The 20,473-nt window shown below is 44.8% G+C and overlaps 1 protein-coding gene across 1 annotated transcript in view; it reads right to left on the bottom strand.

Moving 5' to 3' along the window:
* Window positions 1-7,357, bottom strand: part of LOC310908570 (sodium channel protein type 5 subunit alpha-like) — a gene marked incomplete at its 3' end in the record, with an annotated part of 214,572 nt that extends 207,215 nt beyond the window's left edge. Inside the window, 1 exon segment of the mRNA XM_083859729.1 lies at window positions 7,094-7,357.
* Window positions 7,358-20,473: the final 13,116 nt, after the last annotated feature.

Below are 20,473 nucleotides of genomic sequence, written 5' to 3'. Positions count from 1 at the left end.
ATCTTCCTTTATTCATATGATAATTCCTCTTTTTTTTAATTATTCCTTGTAGCTATGACGTATGGTTTCATAACAACTATTTACTCTTCTCCCTTTATCTAACAGCTGTCTGCTGAGAAAGACGGAAAAATAAACCAAACATGTTAAAACCAAGAGAAACTATTCATATGCCATGTATAATTGCAGGCTGTATTTAAGTCTTTGTACATTATCTTTCAAATTATATTTAGTTTCAACAGGAGGGGAAAAAAATCCCCCTTACTTTCTAAAATTAGCAACAGAATTTGTATATTGTTTTCAAATCCAACTGCTCTTCCTCAGAAACTTTTGCCAGGGAATAATTAATATCTGGAGACAGGGAATCTGCCTGGATCAGATGCATTTTGACATTGGCCCACTAACGGTCACCTAGAGCGAAAAACGGGGGAAGTCCTCGGGGAAAGGGCTGCGTAAATCTGGATTAGCTCTGCTGAAGTCGAACAAATCGATCTGGATTTACGCCGGCAGAGCCGAGGAGAGGACTCATCCCTCCGCCTGATGGACGCGGGGAAGGGAAGAGCTGCGAGGACCTCGGCAAACCCGGGGAACTTTGCCGAAGGGGTGATTTCCCAAGGGACCCGGAGCTCTCACCACGGAGCGGCTCAATGGGAACTACACGCGCGCACCGAGCCAGATTAGACCTCTCGACGTCAGACACTGTTGAAAAGAGATAAAGACGGAGGGAGAGAAAAAACAATAATAAAACCCGCACAATTGTTAAGATACTTGCAGTGCTTTGCAGAGCCTCCCGCTGCAGACACGGCTGGCAGCGCCTTTGCCCCTCCAGCAGCACGGGAGGCGCGGGGCACAGCGCGGTGCCGGAGCCGGGGACGCACCGGAGGCGGTGTTGGAGGCTGGGGAACCAGGCTGGGGGACCCGGCTGGGGACGATGTGCGGTGTCGGAGGCTGGGGAACCAGGCTGGGGGACCCGGCTGGGAACGATGTGCGGTGTCGGAGGCTGGGGAACCAGGCTGGGGGACCCGGCTGGGGACGATGTGCGGTGTCGGAGGCTGGGGACCGGGCTGGGGACGCGGCTGGGGCGATGTGCTCGGCCCCGGGGAGGGAGAGAGGGCGGCAGCGTCACGTCGCACTGGCTGGACTAATATGGGGAGCAGCCACAGCCAGAAAATCCGTCCGGAAGGAAAGGACAACCCCTGTAACACGAGAGCCAAACGGGGAGCAGGCAACACCCCAGGGGGGTTTGGAGGGTTTAGGGCTTCCCAAGGGATGGCACCGCCGGCTGCAGGCGGGATGGCAGGGGCAGGAGCGAGTTGGGTGCAGGGGGGTTCCTTCCCCACAGCACTCAGCCCTATTAAACACGGCATAATTACCCTGTTATAATCAGGCAGGTATTTTAAAGAGGCTTTAGCGTGATTTTATAATTGTGCATTATGTAACGTGCTACCAGCGTGTCAGGCCTCAGACAACACTAAGGGCCTGTCTACAGGTCAGGCTGTAACACTTTAATGATGCTCCTTTCTCCTCTCCCCAAAAGGCTCCCGCTAACATCGCTCTCCCTAAACCTCTGCCCACTTCTGGCGGCTGCATCACAGGTTAAAACAAAAACTTCATGACAGAGTTGCACCTCTTTATGAGCTTTACACCATGGGGAGGATTTTTTTTTTTTTTCCTTCTTTATCATCACTTTCTTTAAAGTTCATTTCCCGGGGGCAGTGTCCGACCTTGCAGCAAGGGACGCTCCTCGGAGGACGGGAATGGGCCGGCAGTGGGGCACAAAATCTGAGCTGGGGGGAATTTTTATTTACTGGAAATAACCAGAAGTGATCCCTCTGTGCTGGCCTGTTTTGGTTTTCCAGGACCAAGGTTCTGTTAAACCTGAAGCAAAGCCTGTTAGACCCAACATGCTGCAAACCCGCCGGGAGCACCAGGGGCATATCCAGCCTCTGACAAAACTGTTCATTTTAGGGGGTAAAAGGGACCATTTCATTATGAGGAGGAAAAGAAACACAGAAAAAATCACTTTAGAACTAATACAGTCTTCAAGAATGGATTTTGGCTTAGAAAGTTAGTCTCTATCTTCAGCTAATGGATCTTTACAAAATTGCCCATTAACAAGCTTTTTTGTATCTTTGTATCAAACAGATTCCTTTGTTTTCTCTAAAGACATAAAATCAACAGAGAAAAAAAACAACAAACCTCAAGCACAACTCCCACCCCCCAAGACCCCTTGAAAGCCCTAAAACCTGGTTCAGTGTTCCCAACCAGCCTTCAAGTGCCATGAATATTGAAAAAGACTCATTTCTTCCAACACACCTTAATTGTGCCCACGATCTGCATTCAGTCACCGAACATTTGCACACTTGCAAATAAAATCAGTAAAACTTTTTTCAGATATTTAATACCAGAGTTGGATTAAAATTAATCAAGTACAAGTTTGTAAGTAAAGTACAAGCTAATAAAGTACAAGTTGCAGATATCTTACAAACAATAACTTGAATGCAGAGTAGTTTTAGTACCTTAGGAATCCAGCAGGCTTTAAAAAGAAACTACAACCTGTTGCCAGGGCTCTCAGCATTGCAGGCAAAGACAAAAGTTTAGCAAACTGGAAAAACTCAATTCAAGCTGAGAGATGAAATAAATAATTCAGTAAAAGTATGGACTTGTTTTTTCCATGACATAAAAGAAAATCTCTAATTTTATCATTAAATGAAAAAGGGTAAAGAGAAAAGTTGGAGCTTAGCAGAATTTATAATTTTTTCTGCATGTTTTGGTACAACAGTATTATTTGATGTGTCAAATCTCTACATTCAAAAAGCTCTTGCAATATGATGATAAAAATAAAACTCAGGCCATTCTTGTTATGCAGAACAGTGATTAACAGAGGCTTTGTTCAATACAAAGAGCAGTGAGGCATGTTTTTGCCATGAAAGATAAGGGATCTTTTGACACCAATGAAAATTTTGCACTTTAATGATTCACAAGGTGACCCCCTGGTGGGAGGCCAAGCTACACCTCCTCAACGGTGGGAGGGTGAGAAGATGGAATTTTTTGGTTGTTTTGCCATCTTTCATGGGAATTTGCCTCTGTGAACTCAGACTGATTAGAAACCTGGAAAGGAGAGGTACAAACGTGATTGTGACAGGTGGTACTGCATGAATTTAAGAAAATCACTGTCCTGAGCCAGCTGAGGGCCTGGGACAAGGGATAACTTTAATAAATGTGTTCTTATCCTTCTCCCAAGATGAAATCTGGGATCTCATTCACTACAAATGGACAGCCTGGAGCTGGTAACACCAGCTCCGGAATTATTGGGAAAGAAGTAAGGAAACACAATTCTAAGGGAAAGGAGATACATTTGTAAAGGTGAGCAGATCACCTGCAGCTGCCCTGAAAGGAAGACACCTTGTACCTAACAGAGCAAAAGAATCCTACACAACCAAGTTTCTGAACTACCTGGATCTCTTCAGTGACACAAAAACTGCCAGAAGGAGAGAGGAGTTAGGGACATTCCAGTTCTGGAAAAGTTTTCTTTTCCTCATTATTAGTAACTCTAATTACTTTGAAAGAAGAGCAATGAGATAAATCCTGTAGAGCCAGAAATGTGACCTGATTTCCTTCCTGATTTAGAAACTGTCACTTTGCAAGAGAAACCCAAAAAGACAGAGCCAGGTCAAAGTGGGCTCCTCAGTTTGGTCTGCAGAGTAAATAATAAACCAAGATCAATCGAAATATAACCAGGGTTTCCTTTTGCTAGGGGTTCATACAGATGATCCTATTTGAAGGATAAATAAACACATGTTTATCTGAACTGATTGCAATCATCCATGACACCATGGAAGAGATAATCACTACAAGCAAACAGAAATATACCCAGCAGACTTCATGTATTTTGCTCCAGGTTAGATGGTGAAAGGGAGACATGATGACAGAACTCCAGCTATAAATTGCTTCATACCATGATTAAGGCCCTACCTCAAGACAATGTGTAAACATAAAGCAGAAATCCAAGTGGATGTGTACGAGTAATGCTGCTTCTGTGTTACCAAAGTTCTGTTTAAGAGAGCTAAGAAATTAGTTGTTGTCAGCTTTTAAGAATCAGGGCTATAATTTTCCAGAGTAAATCTTGAGCACCCTCAGACACAACTTATGAGGTAGCAATTTTCAGGAAGAGCTGAGCACCCACTCTCTGAAAACAACAGGTCCCTTCTATGTTTTTCAAGTTGAGCTTCCAAAATCTAAGGTACTAAAGGTGATAACAGATAATAACAAGTTCCTTCTGAAAAGCAGGACTAGGATTTCCAAATGACCACCAACATGTTTTAATATGCAACCCAAAATGTTCTTTTCTCCCATACAAGTACAAAGGATTCTTTTGAGACACTAAACAGAGAAAGGTAATGAGAAGTAAAACCAATCCCCTTTAATATGATAAATAGGATATTTAAAGAAATTAAAGGTAACTATGTTTCATTAATCTCCCAGGCAGGATGACATTTCCTATCAGTACATTTTTAAACATAATTTTGACAACGCATTTAAATCAAGAATACAGCAACTACTCAACCTGTAACATGTAAAGGTCCTGGGAGGTGGTAGCTGGTGCCACAGGTGTTAGTCCATCACAGCGAGAACCGAGGCCACTTTCTGGCTCAAGCCAGGAATAAAATGCTCTCAACTCTGTTTCAGTTTTAAAGTCTGTACCCATGAGCTGTCATTCAGAGTCACAAAGTCCCGTGGTCTACATACCCCCTTCATGGTCAAGGTATTTAGACTACATACCCAATGATGCAACTGAATACCTTTGTGACCTCTGACGAATGATTGAGGCCATGAAACAGGATCCGTTCCCTGCCACACTGTACAGAGCCCTGGCATGCTTTAAATCTGCAGGGGCTCCTTGCAGCACAAACCACTTCTGTGTGAGAACTCTGGCTTTAGAAGCTGACCCTTCATGCTTGTAAAACCCTCAGAGCCTCAGACAGAAGAGCAAAACTGTGCTCTGGATGATTCAGAGTGAGTGGTAAGAACTGAAAAAAACCAAGTTACAACATCCAACTCCAATCATGAGCAAGTTCAGGAAAATATTAATCTGTGATTATTTCTGGCAATACTGTGATCTGCCCCCTACCAAAGTTACATAAACTCCACGACTCAAGGCTGAGATCTTTTGGTACATTAATTTAAAAATACCACAACTTCCATTGCTTACGTGTTGAGACTTTTGTCCCAAAACCAAGAGATTTTTTATTAAGGACCCTCTGTCTCTGAAGCTCTCTGTCAACCACATTTGCCACTTGAAAAGGCTGCACCAGAATAAAATAATATTAACAAAACCAGTGGATATCACTCCAATTCCAGTTGTATCATTCCAATCCTGTCCTGATGCTGGGCTCCCCTCAACTCTTTCAGAGCCAGATGTCTCCTCAAGGCAATGCTCCCCAAACCAGCAGAAGTGACACTTCCAAAACCACCACTTTCTTGGTCCGTTAGAACAAGAGGGTTTCACTGCTCACTGCCTCACAGCTCTGACCTTTCCAATTCTCTGCCACCACAAGCTTATAGGATCTGCCGGATCCATCTGCGTCTCCACCTGGTCTGCTTCCCCACGCCAAAAGGACGGATCAAACATACGTGTCTGAAAACACATCCCTGCTTTTTCTTCGTACCACCCAGGGGGGAACTCCCTCGCTGGTTTAAGATGACAGGAAGCCTCCAAGAGCACTTCTGCCAGACCCCGAAATCCTGGGAAATTGCAGCAAAATGAACTTCAGCACCTTGGACAGGACACACAGACAGAAAATCGCCGAAATCGGCTCATTGGCCCCGAAAATGCTGTGCCTGGACATGACCCTCTAGGACACATCTGCGGGCCTGTTTATTTTTAGTATTGACAAATCCTCTTTGAATCACCGTGTTTATTCCACCATCCGCCGTGTGTTTTGGGGAGAGCTGCTGGCCAGCCCCAGCAGTGGGAGAAATTGGGGCCACCAACTCTGGATCCAAAGCTTGTCTGCAGGAGCAGCCACTGCCCCAGTTGTGACTGGAAAAGCTTGGCTCAAGCACTCACAAGACTCAGCTCACCCCTTGCATGGCAAAACAAGACCTGTTGCCATAGATGTTCCTGGCTCATGTGTTTCTTCACTTTTTAGAAGCTCATCCCCACCTCCTCACCCAAATCTCCAAGAAAAATAAAGTTGGAAGGTCTGGTTTGTTCCCATTGCAGCCACACTTCGGTTGCATAAGTTTTGCTTTAATTTAGCTTTCGTTCTCTCTCGTGGTGCTTCCAGTATGTCACTGCTCCCCTCGGGGCTGCCTTGCTAAAACCATGATCACCTTGCTGGAGCAGCAGAGTTCTCCCTGATTTGCTTTTATGTACATGAGCCAAGTCAAGTTTTTCATTTGTGCCGGTAAAAACTCCAAATTTTTTAAGCAAAGCTGTTCTACAAACAGCTTTGAGGTGCTCGTTGCCATTAAGAAACACACTTAAAATATGTCAGTTCTTACAACAAGTAATACCAGTAACACCCTCATGATACAGAAGAACGATACATTTTCCCTGCCACCACAGAAACAACCATTCCAGCTCATTTCTTCCCTTCAACACCTGCCACTAGATTTCCACTCCAACACATCTGACACCACGTAACACCAACTGAACAATTGCTGAGTATTTTCTGTGTTGTTTGTTCTTCCCGGCACTTCTGGAAGATGGAAACTAAACCGACTGTCTGCCAGAATTACCTTTAAACAGCCATATGATTGTATATCCTCTGCTTCCACAGCCCGGCTCAAGCTTTGCTACGCCAAGTTCCCTGTGCTCCAGCCCCCGGTCCCCTCTGCCGCTCTGCCCGGACGGGACGGTCGCGGTGCCGGTGCCGCCGCTCCTCCCGCCTCGAGGGAAACTTCGGGGAAGGGAAAAGCCCGGCACTACTCATTCCTCCTCCGTGACACGCTCTGAACCGCAGGCATCCTTTCCGTTTCTTTCTTCCCCTTCTTTTTTATTTTTTTTTTTTTAATTTTTTCTTTTATTATCATTTTATTAACGAGCAAACAACCAAACATTTTTTTAAAAAAAAAAGAGAGAAAAACTTACATTGGTTTATTTAATTTTTCCTGCTAAACCAAGAGTCCCAGAGCCACTTCATTGTATCCACAGAGTTTTTAGTCCGGGAGCGGTCCCGTCCCGCGGGGAGGAAGGGCCCGGCTGCCGTGCGCGGAGCGCGCTGCCCGCCCGCCGCCGAGCGCGCATGGCTCGGAGCCGCCGCGCCGTCTGGTGCGGCTGCCGCGGGAGCCGAGCGGAGCCAGCGCAGCCCCGGCCGGGCGGCGGGGGGGAGTGGGGAGGGATGGAGGGGAGGGATAGAGGGAGGGAGGGAAGGAGGGATAGAGGCAGGGAGGGAGGGATGGAAGGGAGGGAGGCACCGCCCGCCCCGCCGAGCGCGGCCGGGGCGGCCCCGCAGCGCCCCCTGCCGGCGGTGGGGGCAGAGAGGGAGGGGACACGGCGGGGAGGGAGAGGCGGGAACAGAGCGGGACAAGGCCGGGAAACGGGGGGCGAGGCCAGAGGTAAGCGGCGGGAAGGAGAAATGATGGCAGAGAAATGGTGGGAAAGGAGAATGGGGAACAGAGCGGGACAAGGCCGGGAAACGGGGAGCGAGGCAGAGGGACAGGCCTGGGGTAAGCGGCGGGGAAGGAGAAATAATGGCAGAGAAATGGTGGGGAGGGAGGAAGGATGAGAAGAAGGGAGAGATGGGGAAGAGGAGGATGAAAGAGGCACCGTGGAATGAGATGGTGGACTGGTAGAATCACAGACTTTAGTTTGGCAGCAGGAAGCACGGTGAGGGAACAACATTGTCATAGACTCGTTCAGTTTGGAAAATAACGCCAAGGTCATCAAGTCCAACTCTTAAACCAGCATAGCCAAGTCCACACTCAGCCCTGTCCCCAAGTGCCACATCTGGTGCCAGGCTCTGGGGAGCAAGGGCGGGATGAATGCGACTGGGGGGAAAGGTGGGATGGGGGAAGGAGAGAGGGAAAGCTGCATTGGAAGCTGGAGGTTGCCACTGGAGCCTTGGAGAGAGGATTTGGTCAGGGCTGAGGGCACAGAGGGAGGCACTGGCAGCAGGACACAGCAAGGGCTCCCTCAGCACGCAGAGGGAGGAGGGAGGTGTGAACGGTGCCAAAGCTGGACCCTCTGATCAGCCCCAGCCAAACCCTGCTCCTCCTGCAGCTGCCTGACCCAGAGCCTCCAGCCTCAAGGAACAGATCCCTGGATCATGGTTACAGGACAGCAGTTCTGATCAGTGACAACAGCAGCTTTTACCCAAAATAAGCTGCCCAGCAGTGACTGGGAAGATCACAGATGGAGTGGTAAGGATTTTCCATCCACATGAATTAGTCAGGGTGGTAAAAATGAAAGAAACTTCTGGGAAACTGAAAAAAAAAGCCCTCAAATGACTGAGATAAATCAGGACAAACAAGGGAGGCTGGCATTTCTTTACTGCCTCAGTGATGTGTTGGGAAGTATCTGCTGCCACTCTGGAAAGAGTGTGAAACTGTGACAAATATTGAGGTGAAAGCAGCTCAGGGTGGGGAAAGGTGCTGGGAAAAGAACAGATCATTCAGGAAAAAAACAGGGGCTGCAGTGGCTCTGGGAAGGCAGTTGTTCACTCAGGAAGAGTAGACAACTGAGGAAGAGCAGGTGTTCACTCAAGGACAAGCTCATGCTCAAGGGAATTATCAACTGAGGGATTCAAAATGTGCAAAGATTCTGGAAATGCAGGAAATTATGGAGTGTATCATAGGGAAGAGCTGAGTGAGGAAGCAGAGAGAAGGAACTGAGAAAAGGGAGTGGAGGTCAGAGAGGCAAAAGATTACAAACAAAGGGAGATGGAAGGGAATGAAGACCAAGAAAAAGATGGAGCTGGGGAACAGAGCCTGTGAAAGCTTAGAGCAGCACAGAAAGATGTGTGAGGCAGAAGACAAAGGAAGACAAATCTTCAAATGTTAACCTCTCAACATGAGACAGAAGAGTGGCTGCTCAAAGGGAAGCAGGCTCTCATGAGGAGCCAAAGAGACTATGGGGTGGGCCATAAAGGCAAATGGTTTGTCCTTCAGCCACAGTGCCAACACATCTCTGCAGGACATCTCTAAATTACAAGAGCAACAACATCTTTTCAGTGATATTTAGTGGATTTCCAACATAATTTTTAAATTCAATCAAAAAAAGAATTCACACCAGAGTGAAAAAGCTGTGCCAGGATGGCTGCTGGGGTCCCACTGCTCGTCCCAGGAGCAGAGCTCTGCTGGAAATCCTCCACACTGGGATGGTTGTGGTCTGGTCCCACCCTGTCAGTGCTCTCTGCACCCAGAAACATTCCCAGGTCTTGGGCAGCAGAACCAACATCCCTGGTGGGGGGTACTCAGACCTTCAGAAAATCCTATCATAGAGCCACGATGTCAAAAAATGGCATTTCTTGCCCCAAACAGCTAAAAATACTATGATGAGGTAGTTAGGCTTATACAGAGGGAAGGCACGTGAACCTACTGCTTCTTCCTGTGAAGGAGGAGTAAATTTAATGGTTGAACTCAATGATCTTGGAGGTCTTTTCTCTGATTCACAGACTGCAGCACAGTGCTCTGTGCTGACGACACAACAGGTGCTGATGTGTGTTTTGGGGATGAATAGCATGTTAGAGGGAATTTTTATTTTATTTAATGTATATTATTATATATTAAAATATTTTTTATATTCTCTTCCATCCCGTTCTTACTCCACTCAATTTATGAATGAAGGTCCCCTGTTCTCTCATCTTCCTTCACAACCACAATAGCAGGATCTCAAGGTAAGGACTCAGCAGTATCTCAGTATCACAGATTCAGTAGCCCAGCCAGGGAAAGAAGGGAAAAGCTACAAAATTTCACTTAATGTCTCATCCACTGGTCCTGAATAATTTCTTGTCTTTCTTTTACAGTCCATAAGTGAATTCTTCTGTAAATTTTTAACTCTACTACTTTTTTCACAGAGGGAGGAAACACTGTTAAAACCTTGTTGAAGCACCAGGATGACCCATCTGTTTCACTTGTCTTTATAAATACAGAAATTATTCATAATACTATAAAATCCTCAATCCTGTGATAATGAAATCAGCTCAGTCTGAACTCAGCTTATAGAAAAAAAAAAAAAAACCAACAAAAAACCCAGCAATATTTACAAAGGAAGTAAATCAGATTAATAAAAGGTAGGAAGAAGTACAAGAGAAGGAAAGCTCCCTTTAAATTTTTTTCCATGCCAGGAGCAGGACTGATATGGTTCTCTCATTTTCTACCTCCCCAAAAAAAGAATCCTTTTTCCTCACTTTTCAAGCATTTGGGTTCTTTTTGATTTGCCTCCCTTCAGAAGACACAGAAATGCAAGCCAGGAGCACACAATGAAAGCAGCACCTCCAAATCCCACTGCAAGTGGGGAACACCCCTGGCACAGGAGACCTCCTAATGCAAACACTAATCATGAAGTAGCCATGCTAATTGGAACCCTATAGACAGGCTGATCAGAGAGAGAAAAAATTGATTAAAGTTGTGCTGCCTTGCCAAAATCTTCCTCTCTGCAAGAAGCAGTCAGGTAATGCTGGCTCACTGAATGTCTGAAAAAGTTTGAGCAAGTCAGCTGAAACCTAATAAATCTGCATGTCAGGTGGGAGTAAATAGAAGCAAAAAAAAAAAAAAAATACTATGGGAGATGAGTTGGTATCATCTTTCTCTTCACTTCTCTCCAAAAAATACCTTTTTCCCCACAAAGTAAGCACTGCATTCTTAAAGTGGTTATAGACAGCAGTGCTGGTGGCAAAGATCCATTTGCTCTCCCAAAGATGCTCATAAAGCCTTTCTTTTAGCCCATATCCCGAGACATTTGTCACTCCTTTTTAAAGGCTCTGAAAAATATGCAATTCCTGAAAGCCTGAGTATGGGAAAAAGTTTTAGTTTAAAACAAATTCTGTATTTCTTTTTTTTCTTCAAACAAACAAGCAAAAAAAAGAAAAAAAAAAAAAAGGGGGGGCGCGCGTTTAAAAGTGCCTTTTTCTTACAAAACTCAATTTGGCAAAAAAGAAAAAGGTATTTCCCTTCACAATTTGAAAGGTTTCTCCATGCCCTCCCACCTTGCTAGCACTCAGTGGAGTGCTTTTGGCTTTTGCTTTCCACAGACCTCGACTTTTTATAAACCTTTTTACTACCTGGGATAAGTGCTGTGAGAAACTCCTTTAGCACGAGGTGCCGAGACTTTTGCACGCAAAATTCAGTTTAGCCAACACTTCCCTCTACTGGGAAAGAAAGACACTGTCATTTGTTTTAATTCCCTTTGAAATAAAGGGAGACACCAGGGTAACAAGGGGTGTTCCTGCCCAAAGATGGGAGGTTTGGGGGCATGGGATCAAGAAAGGGAATCATCAATACTTTTTTTTTTTTTTTTTTTTTTTTTTTTTTTTTTTTTTTCTATTAACCAGGCAGAAGAGGTTTGGGCACCCCATATTGATTTCCTTCAAGGAGGATACCCACAAATTCCCTTCACTGGTGGTTTCCCAGCCCCACTGAGAGGGAATAAACAAACCAGCAGGGCTGGGACCTCCCCAGACCACGGTAAGGGATAAACAAGGTCAACCCACAATGACAAACACCCCGTGTGGATCCCACACTGAATCACATCAGGGGTGATGTTAGAGAACTTCATTGCATAACACAGTCTGGGATCTGGGCTTATTCCTCCCTCTGTGATGAGAGCCCTGATTGCTCCTCATCCCCCCCACTTCACTTCCAATAAGCAAAGAGACCCTGACACAAACCCAGCTGCTGTGTCAAGATACATCTGTATCAGTCTTCAGCTTCTGTCTTTTAATTAAGTGTATCATCCTCATGGAGCAGCTCTCCTCAAGCATCCACGGGGAAATCCTGTAACGCCTGGATAAATTGCTACATTTGTTCAATCAGACTCAAAGATACAACCCTAAAGTGAGCTAATCTAATTTAATGGGGGAAAAAAAATATTACAGGCAGGCAGTGGCTCTGTCAACGACTGTGTCCAAGTGTAAAGAAAGCATTCAGTGTTCTGATAGACATAACAGCTCACATCATTAAAGTAAAATTAATTTTCCTCTCCCTGAAATGGCTCACCTCTCAATCCCTCCAAAATTAGGCCACTTTATGTCTAACCAGAAGACAGCTGCATTTTAATTTATAAGGGAAAGAAGGTTATGGTGGGCTGGACTGAATTATGACCCATTACCATGCTTTTGCCACCTGTGGCCAGCACAAATATTTGGTCATTAGGCAGTTCAGAAAGCAGAGGAACACAGCTTCACTAAGAGGGGGGAAAGCATTTTCATGGGGTTTAGTGATTAGCAGAGTCAGAAAGGCAGAGCCTGAGTTTCCAGAAAAGCTTTCTGTGCTTTTTGGAGGAAGCAAAGATATCCAAGCACCCCATTTCCCTACATCAGGTAAAGCCTCCTAAAAGGGGATGGTCACACTCTCAGTCTTTGCCAAGTGTAAAGTCAAAATTTATTTCTTCCTTTTTGTGCCAAAAGCATGAATTCAAGACAAAAAAAGTCTTTTTACACTTGCCATGTCTCTAACAGAACATCAGAAAGCATCTCTGAGAGAGTCAGAGTAAGCTGGTTGGTTGATTGGTTTCAAACACTACCTGCAACCTGTCATTAGAAACAAGCCTTGAGAAGCATCTTTTAGGAACAGTTAACAAGAAAATCCCCACAAGGTCTGCAGGGAAATTCCAAGTGGTAATTTTCTGCATTTAGTACCTTGAACCCTCTTTTTTTTTTTCACTGCAGTCCATCATGCCCTCCCTGCTCCATTTTAACACTAATTAAAGGCAAACTTCCTCCCACTACATTTACTTAATATTTTACATGAGTCATGAACCATTTCCTTTTTATTCTTTAATTTGAATCTCCTTATTAATTGCAATGCCTATTAGTTTGTATTCAAACTCTACCATTTCAGCTTCTGGGAAGTGCTTGGGGTAGAAAGACCTAAGCAATAATGACCACAATGCTTTTCAGCACAGAAACAGTCCTGGGCCTTCCTTGGGACTGCTCGATGCATCTTGATCCTCACATAGGTCAGATCTTGGGCAAATTGTGGTCACAAGTGGTTAAGTGACTCAGAATTTCTGATAAAAGCTTGACCAAGCTGTGGCAAATTAAACTGAGCTCTTCTCTTGTTCCTTTTCTTGTAGAGTTTCCTGTAAGGGCACTGAAGGACAAAGATGATGTTGAAACCTTTCTCTGCTGCTTCTCATTGATCCTTTCATCTTTAAATTAATTTTTAAATGCAGGATTTGTAGTCTACTGAGTTTTGACTATCCATGTTATTTTATTTGCAGAAGTGCCCTTGGAGCATGAAGATGTGACAGTATTTTCTTCTGAAAAGAGGACAGTGTGAGGACAGCCAGGGAGGTGACCATGCAGGGTGAGTAGTTGGACTCCATGATCTTAGAGGGCTTTTCCAACATTGATGGCTCTGTGATTTTATTACTGAATTCAGGGATTATCATGATTATTTTTTCAGCATCTTCAAGCTGATCAGCCTAAGGAGCCCCAGGTGGACATGAGGCCTGCCCTTGATCTCTTTTAGCTCTGAAACTCTTAGCCTGATATTGCAAAGAATCATTGAGGTAGGAGAAGACCTCCAGGATCATCAAGCCCAGCCATTAACCCAATACTGCCAGGACCACCACTAAACCCTGTCCCTACATGGCATATCCACATAGCTTTCAAACCCTTCCAAATGATGGTGACTTCACCACTTCTCTGGACAATATGTTCCAGCATCTAAATGCCCTTTTTATGAAGGAATTTCTCCTAATCTAATCTAAACCTATCCTGGTGCAAGTTGAGGCCATTTCCTCTTATCTCACTGCTTGTTATCACAGAGGGGAGACCAGCCCCCACCTATTTTCAACCTCCTTTAAGGCAAAGTTGGGTAGGGGATCCTGCCCCTCAACCCAGCCCCAGTGAGGCACATCTGGAGTGCTGCGTCCAGTTCTGGGTTCCTCAGGACAGGAGGGACATGGAGCAGGCCCAGTGGAGGCTACAACGTTGATTAAGGGGCTGAAGCACCTCTCTCACAAGGCTGAGGGACCTGGGCCTGTTCAGCCTTGAGAAGAGGTGGTTGAGAGGGGATGTCACACATGTGTATCAGTATCTGAAGGGAGATGTCAAGGATGGACCAGGCTCTTCCTGGTAGTGCCATGAGACCCAGTCTTGAGCAGAGCTCCACCCTCTACCTTTGAGTGCTACACAATAAAAAAATCATTACCTAATATATGCTGTTTAATTTCTGCATGGGGCCAGTGTATTTTTAGCCCCACAAGGGCTCAACACACTCTGAAGGTGTCCAGCAACCTTCCAGAAATGGCTTAAAAATAATTAGTGAGACAGCATAATCGCGTTTTGAAAAAGCAAAAAGGTTTTATTTAAAAGAGAAAATAAACCATACAAAACAGAAGAATAAAAGCCATGCAGAGTGCAGGGAGGCTCCTTGCACCTCATAAGACACCCCAAAAATGCCCTGAGAATCTCTGTGCTCTTTCTTAAGTATCCAACGATCTAGGCAAGATTTTTTGGCCAGCTGCCCAATAGCAAATAACTCCATTCTTTGAAGAACAGCTAAAGGGACCAGCAGGTGCTTTTGTCCTGGCACTGGGCCAGTTACAGTGAGAAGAGCATAAAAGTTTCTGGTTCATTTTCCTTGTAAGTTCAGGGGTGAAACTGAAACTCTTTTCCTAATATGGGAGCACCTGCTCAGGTGTGGAGGTGCATTGCAACAATATGCATGTCATGGTTTAAGCCCAGACAGTAACTTGGTATCACACAGCCACTTGCTCACTCCCCTACCAGCGGCAGCAAGAGAGATTTGGAAAAACAAGAGTAAGAAAGTTCATAGGTTGAGATAAAGACAGTTTAATAGAAAAAGCAAGAGCCATACACACAAGCAAAGCAAATCAAAGAATTAATTCTACACTCCCCATGGGTAGGCAGGTGTTGTGTCATCCCCAGGGAAGCAGGGCCCCATCACACATAATGGTCACTTGGGAAACCATCCTGCTCACTATCCCTCCATCATTCTTTATTCCCCCCCCACTTTATACACTGAGCATGATGTCTCATGGTCTGGAATCCCTTGGTCAGTTAGTGTCAACTGTCCTGGCTGTGTCATCTCCCAGTTTTCCATGCAGTCCCACTGCCCTCATCAGCAAGGCACTGAGAGAAGCAGAAAAGGCTCTGTGCAAGCCCTGCTCAGCAATAACAAAAACACCCCCACATTATAAAACCTGTGTCCAGCACAGATCCAAATAGTCCCATACTAGTTACTATGAAGAAAATTTATCCCAGGCAAACACAGCACACTCCACCCCTTGTTCCACATTAACCATGACCTCTCTTCTCATCCTTCAAAACAATAAACAGATGAGGTATCTGAGTGACCAGAGCTCAAGACAAGAGGCCATGAACTTCCAGTCATTCACACAAAGGGCATGAAACCTGGTCTGAATGCCTGTGAGAAGGGTGTGTAGGGAGCCAAGCAGAGTCCCCATCATCTCACTGGAGCCCTCTGTAGGCTCAGTTTGTGGTGATTGGGAGTGGGGCTGCAGCAGAGCTTCATCTCTAATGGGCTCCAGCTGTAGGACAGGTGAACAGTATTGAAGGCAATGAAACATGGAGTGCTGAGGTGTCCTGACCAATCCCAAAAGGGTAGAAAGGGCACACAGATGTAATGCATGGAAGATGAATAGTATAAAAGGTTGTGCTGAAGAACAATAAAGTGCTGATGCTTGAAGCCTTCTCTGGTGTCAGTTGCACCTTCCCTGTCAGCCCTCTGCTGTGAAGAGGCTTCAGTCCCAGTAGTAAAAGCTTGGGTAAAAGGTGGTGGGAGTGTGGCCAGAGAGTCTCATCAACAATCAGATTAGTTTTCTTAACAAGGTCTGTACCACAAGATTCTTTGTGTTCATTCAGTCCATGACTTTGGGCTCCATCAGGCACAATGGCTACTCAGGACAGAAGGAATTGTGTGTTGCACTGAGTTCCTGGGCACCAAACTCATCTCAGGCCAGGTCACTCTACTCTTTCACTGCTTCTTTTAATGCTTTTCCTCCACTGGTCCATATGGCTCCTGGTACAGTGATTCCTGTAACATGCAACTCAAGGCTTGCAGCATTTAAAGGTGCATCCATAAAAATCTTCTGATTCTCATCCCCAGCCTGGCTGCCACAAGGGGTTCCTGCTATGGTCCACATCCTGGTCCTCCATGGCTGCAGGGAACTGCTCCTCATCATCATCTTCACCACAGGCTTCAGGGCCATCTCTGCTTCCCTTCCTCCAGAGTGGTGTTCCACCCATGGGAAACAGTCCCCCACAAAGTTCTTCTTCCTTCCCACAGGCTGCAGTCCTTCACAAACATGACAATCCTCACAGGATCACAGCCTCCTTCAGGCATTAATCTGTGCCAGCATAAAGTCCATCAGGGATGCGTGCTCCATCATGGGCTCACCCACAGTGAGTTCACACTTGGAGTCCCAGCCTGTCCAGTACAGCAGCACAGACACACCAGCGATGCCCTGGCCATCTGCCAGCCCAGGCAGGTCACCAGGACTGTTATCAATATGTGCCCAGGCACAGCAGAGTACCTTGATCAGCACTACAGAGAGCAGCAATTGCAAGGAGACACTAACGAGGCTCTAATACACAGCCAGGCAAGTGAGCCCCATGGCAAGCACAGGAGCCTGCCAATTAATAGCTAAATGGCAATAACAGCTATTGAATCAATCTAGCACATTTCAATCAAATCTCTTGTTGTCTTTAACCCTTGGAGCTGCACATTGAGCATGACAAAAAGTCTGTTGTGGTTTAATCCCAGGCAGCCACTCCCCCACCAGCAGGATCAGGGGGAGAATCAGAGGACAAAAAGTGAGAAAACTCATGGGTGGAGATTAAGACATTTTAAGAGGTAAAGCAAAAACCACACACATAAACAAAGCAAAAGAAGGAATTCATTCAACACTTCCACAGGCAAGAAGGTGTTCAGCCATCTTCAGGAGAGCAGGGCCCCATCACACATGGTGGTGACTTGGGAAAACAAATGCCATCACCCCAAACATCCCCCATTTTATTTAGTGAGCATGTCATGTGTAGAATATCTCTTTGGTCAGTTGGGTCAGTGTCTCCTCCCAACTTCTCCTGCACCCCCAGGCCCCTCGTGCAAGTGCTGCTCAGCAATATCCAAAACATCTCTGGATTACCAACTCTGTTCAGCACAAATCTAAAACTTAGTCCCACACTAGTTACTGTGAAGAAAATTAACTCTCCCCAGGCAAAAATCAGCACAGTTCACCATCTACCTCTTCTATCTGAGAGGTGAAGAGTAAAGCATTATTCACCACATCTTTGGGCTTTCTGCTTCTCTCTTTGGTCTGTTTGCCAGCACACTGCAAACTTCTTACCCTCTCCTGCTTACTCCCAACTGCTGCTTTTATATTTCTATCACATCCTATCACCTATTTCCTCTTCAACTCTATTTAGGCAGAAAGTAGTTCTAGACTAGGCTAGGTCTGGCAGCTAATGCAGCAGGCCCAGTTACCTCCCAGGAAAAGTTACATTGAAATCACCAGGTTCTCCAAGCATCTAGAAATTCAACCTGTTAAAATGAAGAAGTCTTTCAAATATTTCTGTTTCACCTCTTTGGGAAAGATTTTATACGAGCCAATAACTACTCAAGGCCATCCTCTTTTTGTATTTTGTCTTTAGTGCAATATCCTTCCTCTGACAAACAGAGCCCTTAAGAACCAGATGCCCTTGACTGGAGATGTCCCATTCAAGCCCACACTGAACCACCACATCTTGCTTTTCCAAGCTGATCCCTCTGAGTGCAGTGTCAGGCCCTGACTGGGTATTGAATGTGCTCCTCAGCATCAAGCAAAGCCAAATTTATTTTTTCCCCTTTCAAGTGCTCTCTCAGAAAGAGTTTATTTTATTTACTCTATCAAATATTTTCAAGCACTGATTTGGGAGTGGCTGCATATGGCATTAGACTGATGCTTCTGCCAGATTTTTTGGAAGGAATTGCTCCACTCAACACAAACACAGCCATCCACAGAAAAGAACACAAAATCCTAACATTTGACTCTGGTCTCCAAGAGAGTTGGGAGACTGCAACAGCCCTCTTTTTTTCAAGGCATTATCAAGTCAAACAGCAAGAATGGAAGCTGGAAAAGAACTTCCCACCATCTTTTAATTCTCACAGATTGATTTCTCTAACTGATTTTCACTCCTTCATCCTTTCTGTACTCATGTTCATATAGAAAAAACAAAAAGGACAATCAAAAGCTGATTTCCACATCGGTTAAGGTAAAAGAAAAGTTGAAGAGTAAACAGAGGTAAGACATAGGAACTTCTGAATGCAGTGACAACAGGCCCCATTTTCTTTTACACATGGAGTAACTATTTAACTGCTTTTCTAGTAAAAATAGAATCAGGTACATCACTCCTGTCAGTCTCACCCCAAAAAGATACCACAACTCCAAATGTAGTCTCCTTTCACACCTCAAACAGAACACAAAAGACAAAGAAAAGTACAACCACGAAACCCATCCCATAAAACAGGCAAACGAATGCAGTCATTCCTTTAGGAAAAAAAATATGTCAAGTATAAACTCTGCAAGTCCACATACATAGAAAGTCTGGCTGAAACAACAATTACAGTAAAAACTTCCCTAAAAAATAGAGAAATATACCAATATCCGCATTACTATCTCGTTAGATATGAATGCCACTACTGGTTTAGAGCACAGGTACCAACAAACCCTAATTCTTACTCCAAAAACAACCAAACAAAACACAGCAAACCTTCCCACCCCAAAAAAAAATCAAAAACAAACAAGCAACAAAAAAACTCAAAAAAACCACCAACCAACCAAAAAAAAAAATAAAAAAGGCCAAAAGTAAAACATAAAAAAAACCCCAAAAAACCCCACCAATCCCCCAAAACAAACAAAAAAAGCCAAATCCTCTCACAAACAAAGAAAAAAGCCAAATCCTCTCACAAACAAAGAAAAAAACCAAAACAAACCACAACTCAAGCATTCCCAAGGTACCCCCTCCTCTCCTGCCTTATAAATAGTTTGTTTCCTGATTGTTTATCCCTTTCAGCTGTTGCCTGATTGATAAAAATGTTAACCCTTTCCTCATCACATCCAATTAAGCTGATTCTTCTTGATGTCCTGAGGTCAAGGGTTGTAACCCCAGCAGAACAAATGACTTTAGTCAAATAAAGCCAAACCCACACTGACCTGCCTCTCCAGGTCCTTTCAGTGAAAATATAGAAAATAGCTTTCAACTTTCTGGTGTTATTGTCTCAAATCATATAAATACATGAAGTCTCAGTTTGGGACCATCTCAATCAACTTGATGGGATAAGGAAACACATATTGGAGTGTTGGATCTTGTTTTTGTGGGGAAACTTGTGCTTTACAACTAATAGGGTACAAATGACAGATTTTCCATGTGAATCTTCCAGATTTCCTGTGTGCAAGAGGCCTGGTCCATAGCCATGGGATCATGGCAAGCTTCTACAGGGAAAACTCACCACAGGAAAACTGCAAACTGCACCCTGTTATAGACTTTGGAGGGAGGGTGGTTGATGCAGACTGTTCAAAATAATCTTTGCTCAATACTCTGGTTTAACCCTCTTTTACATTTATTCCCCTCTCAGGAACAGTCACATTTCTCGACTCTCGTTTTGCAGGATTGAAGAAACCAGGATTCCAATTTTCTTTCTACAGGCTTTCTAATTTCCTGTCCATTGTAGAAACCCTTTAAATCTTGTTTGGTTCACGTGAATCTTCCTTGAGCATCTCGTACCAACATGTGCAGAGGTGCAGCCTCACCAGTGCCTCCTCTGCCTCAGCACCACCTGCCCCCCATGGGCTGTGTCTGAGCTGACAGATCTTCACTTCCATTCCTCTGTCTCAGGATTGCACCACGTTACACACCCCAACCCTCCTGTTTCAGTAGCTGATCCACAGGGATCTGCTGTTTCCATCCCCTGAAAGCACAAGTCCCCATTTGGCCCCCAGTACAGCACTTCATGCTCTGCCCTGTTACATTCTCTCAGGATAGCAGGGGATAAGATTTGCCACATTCTTATTTCTTAGTAAATATATTTCAAACCTTTTAATCTCAATTTTCCACTTTCCTTCAAATCTTTGATTATCTCCTCTCCAAAATTGTGTCCCTGCAGTATACTTAATTCAGATCAGCAAGTCTCTGCTTGAGCTGCTTGTTACCTCCTTTTCTAATGCAAGTATTACATTTAGGTTGGATTTTGTGGATTTTTTCCCTCCTGCAACCTTTCCTAATTTGACAGGCTCTCACAAAATCTTAGAGAGAGATCTTCAGGTTCATGTGTCAGTTCTCAA

This window comes from Zosterops lateralis (assembly GCF_965231275.1).
Source record: "Zosterops lateralis genome assembly, chromosome: 1".
Lineage (NCBI taxonomy): Eukaryota > Metazoa > Chordata > Aves > Passeriformes > Zosteropidae > Zosterops > Zosterops lateralis.
This window is presented reverse-complemented; position numbering and strand designations above follow the sequence as displayed.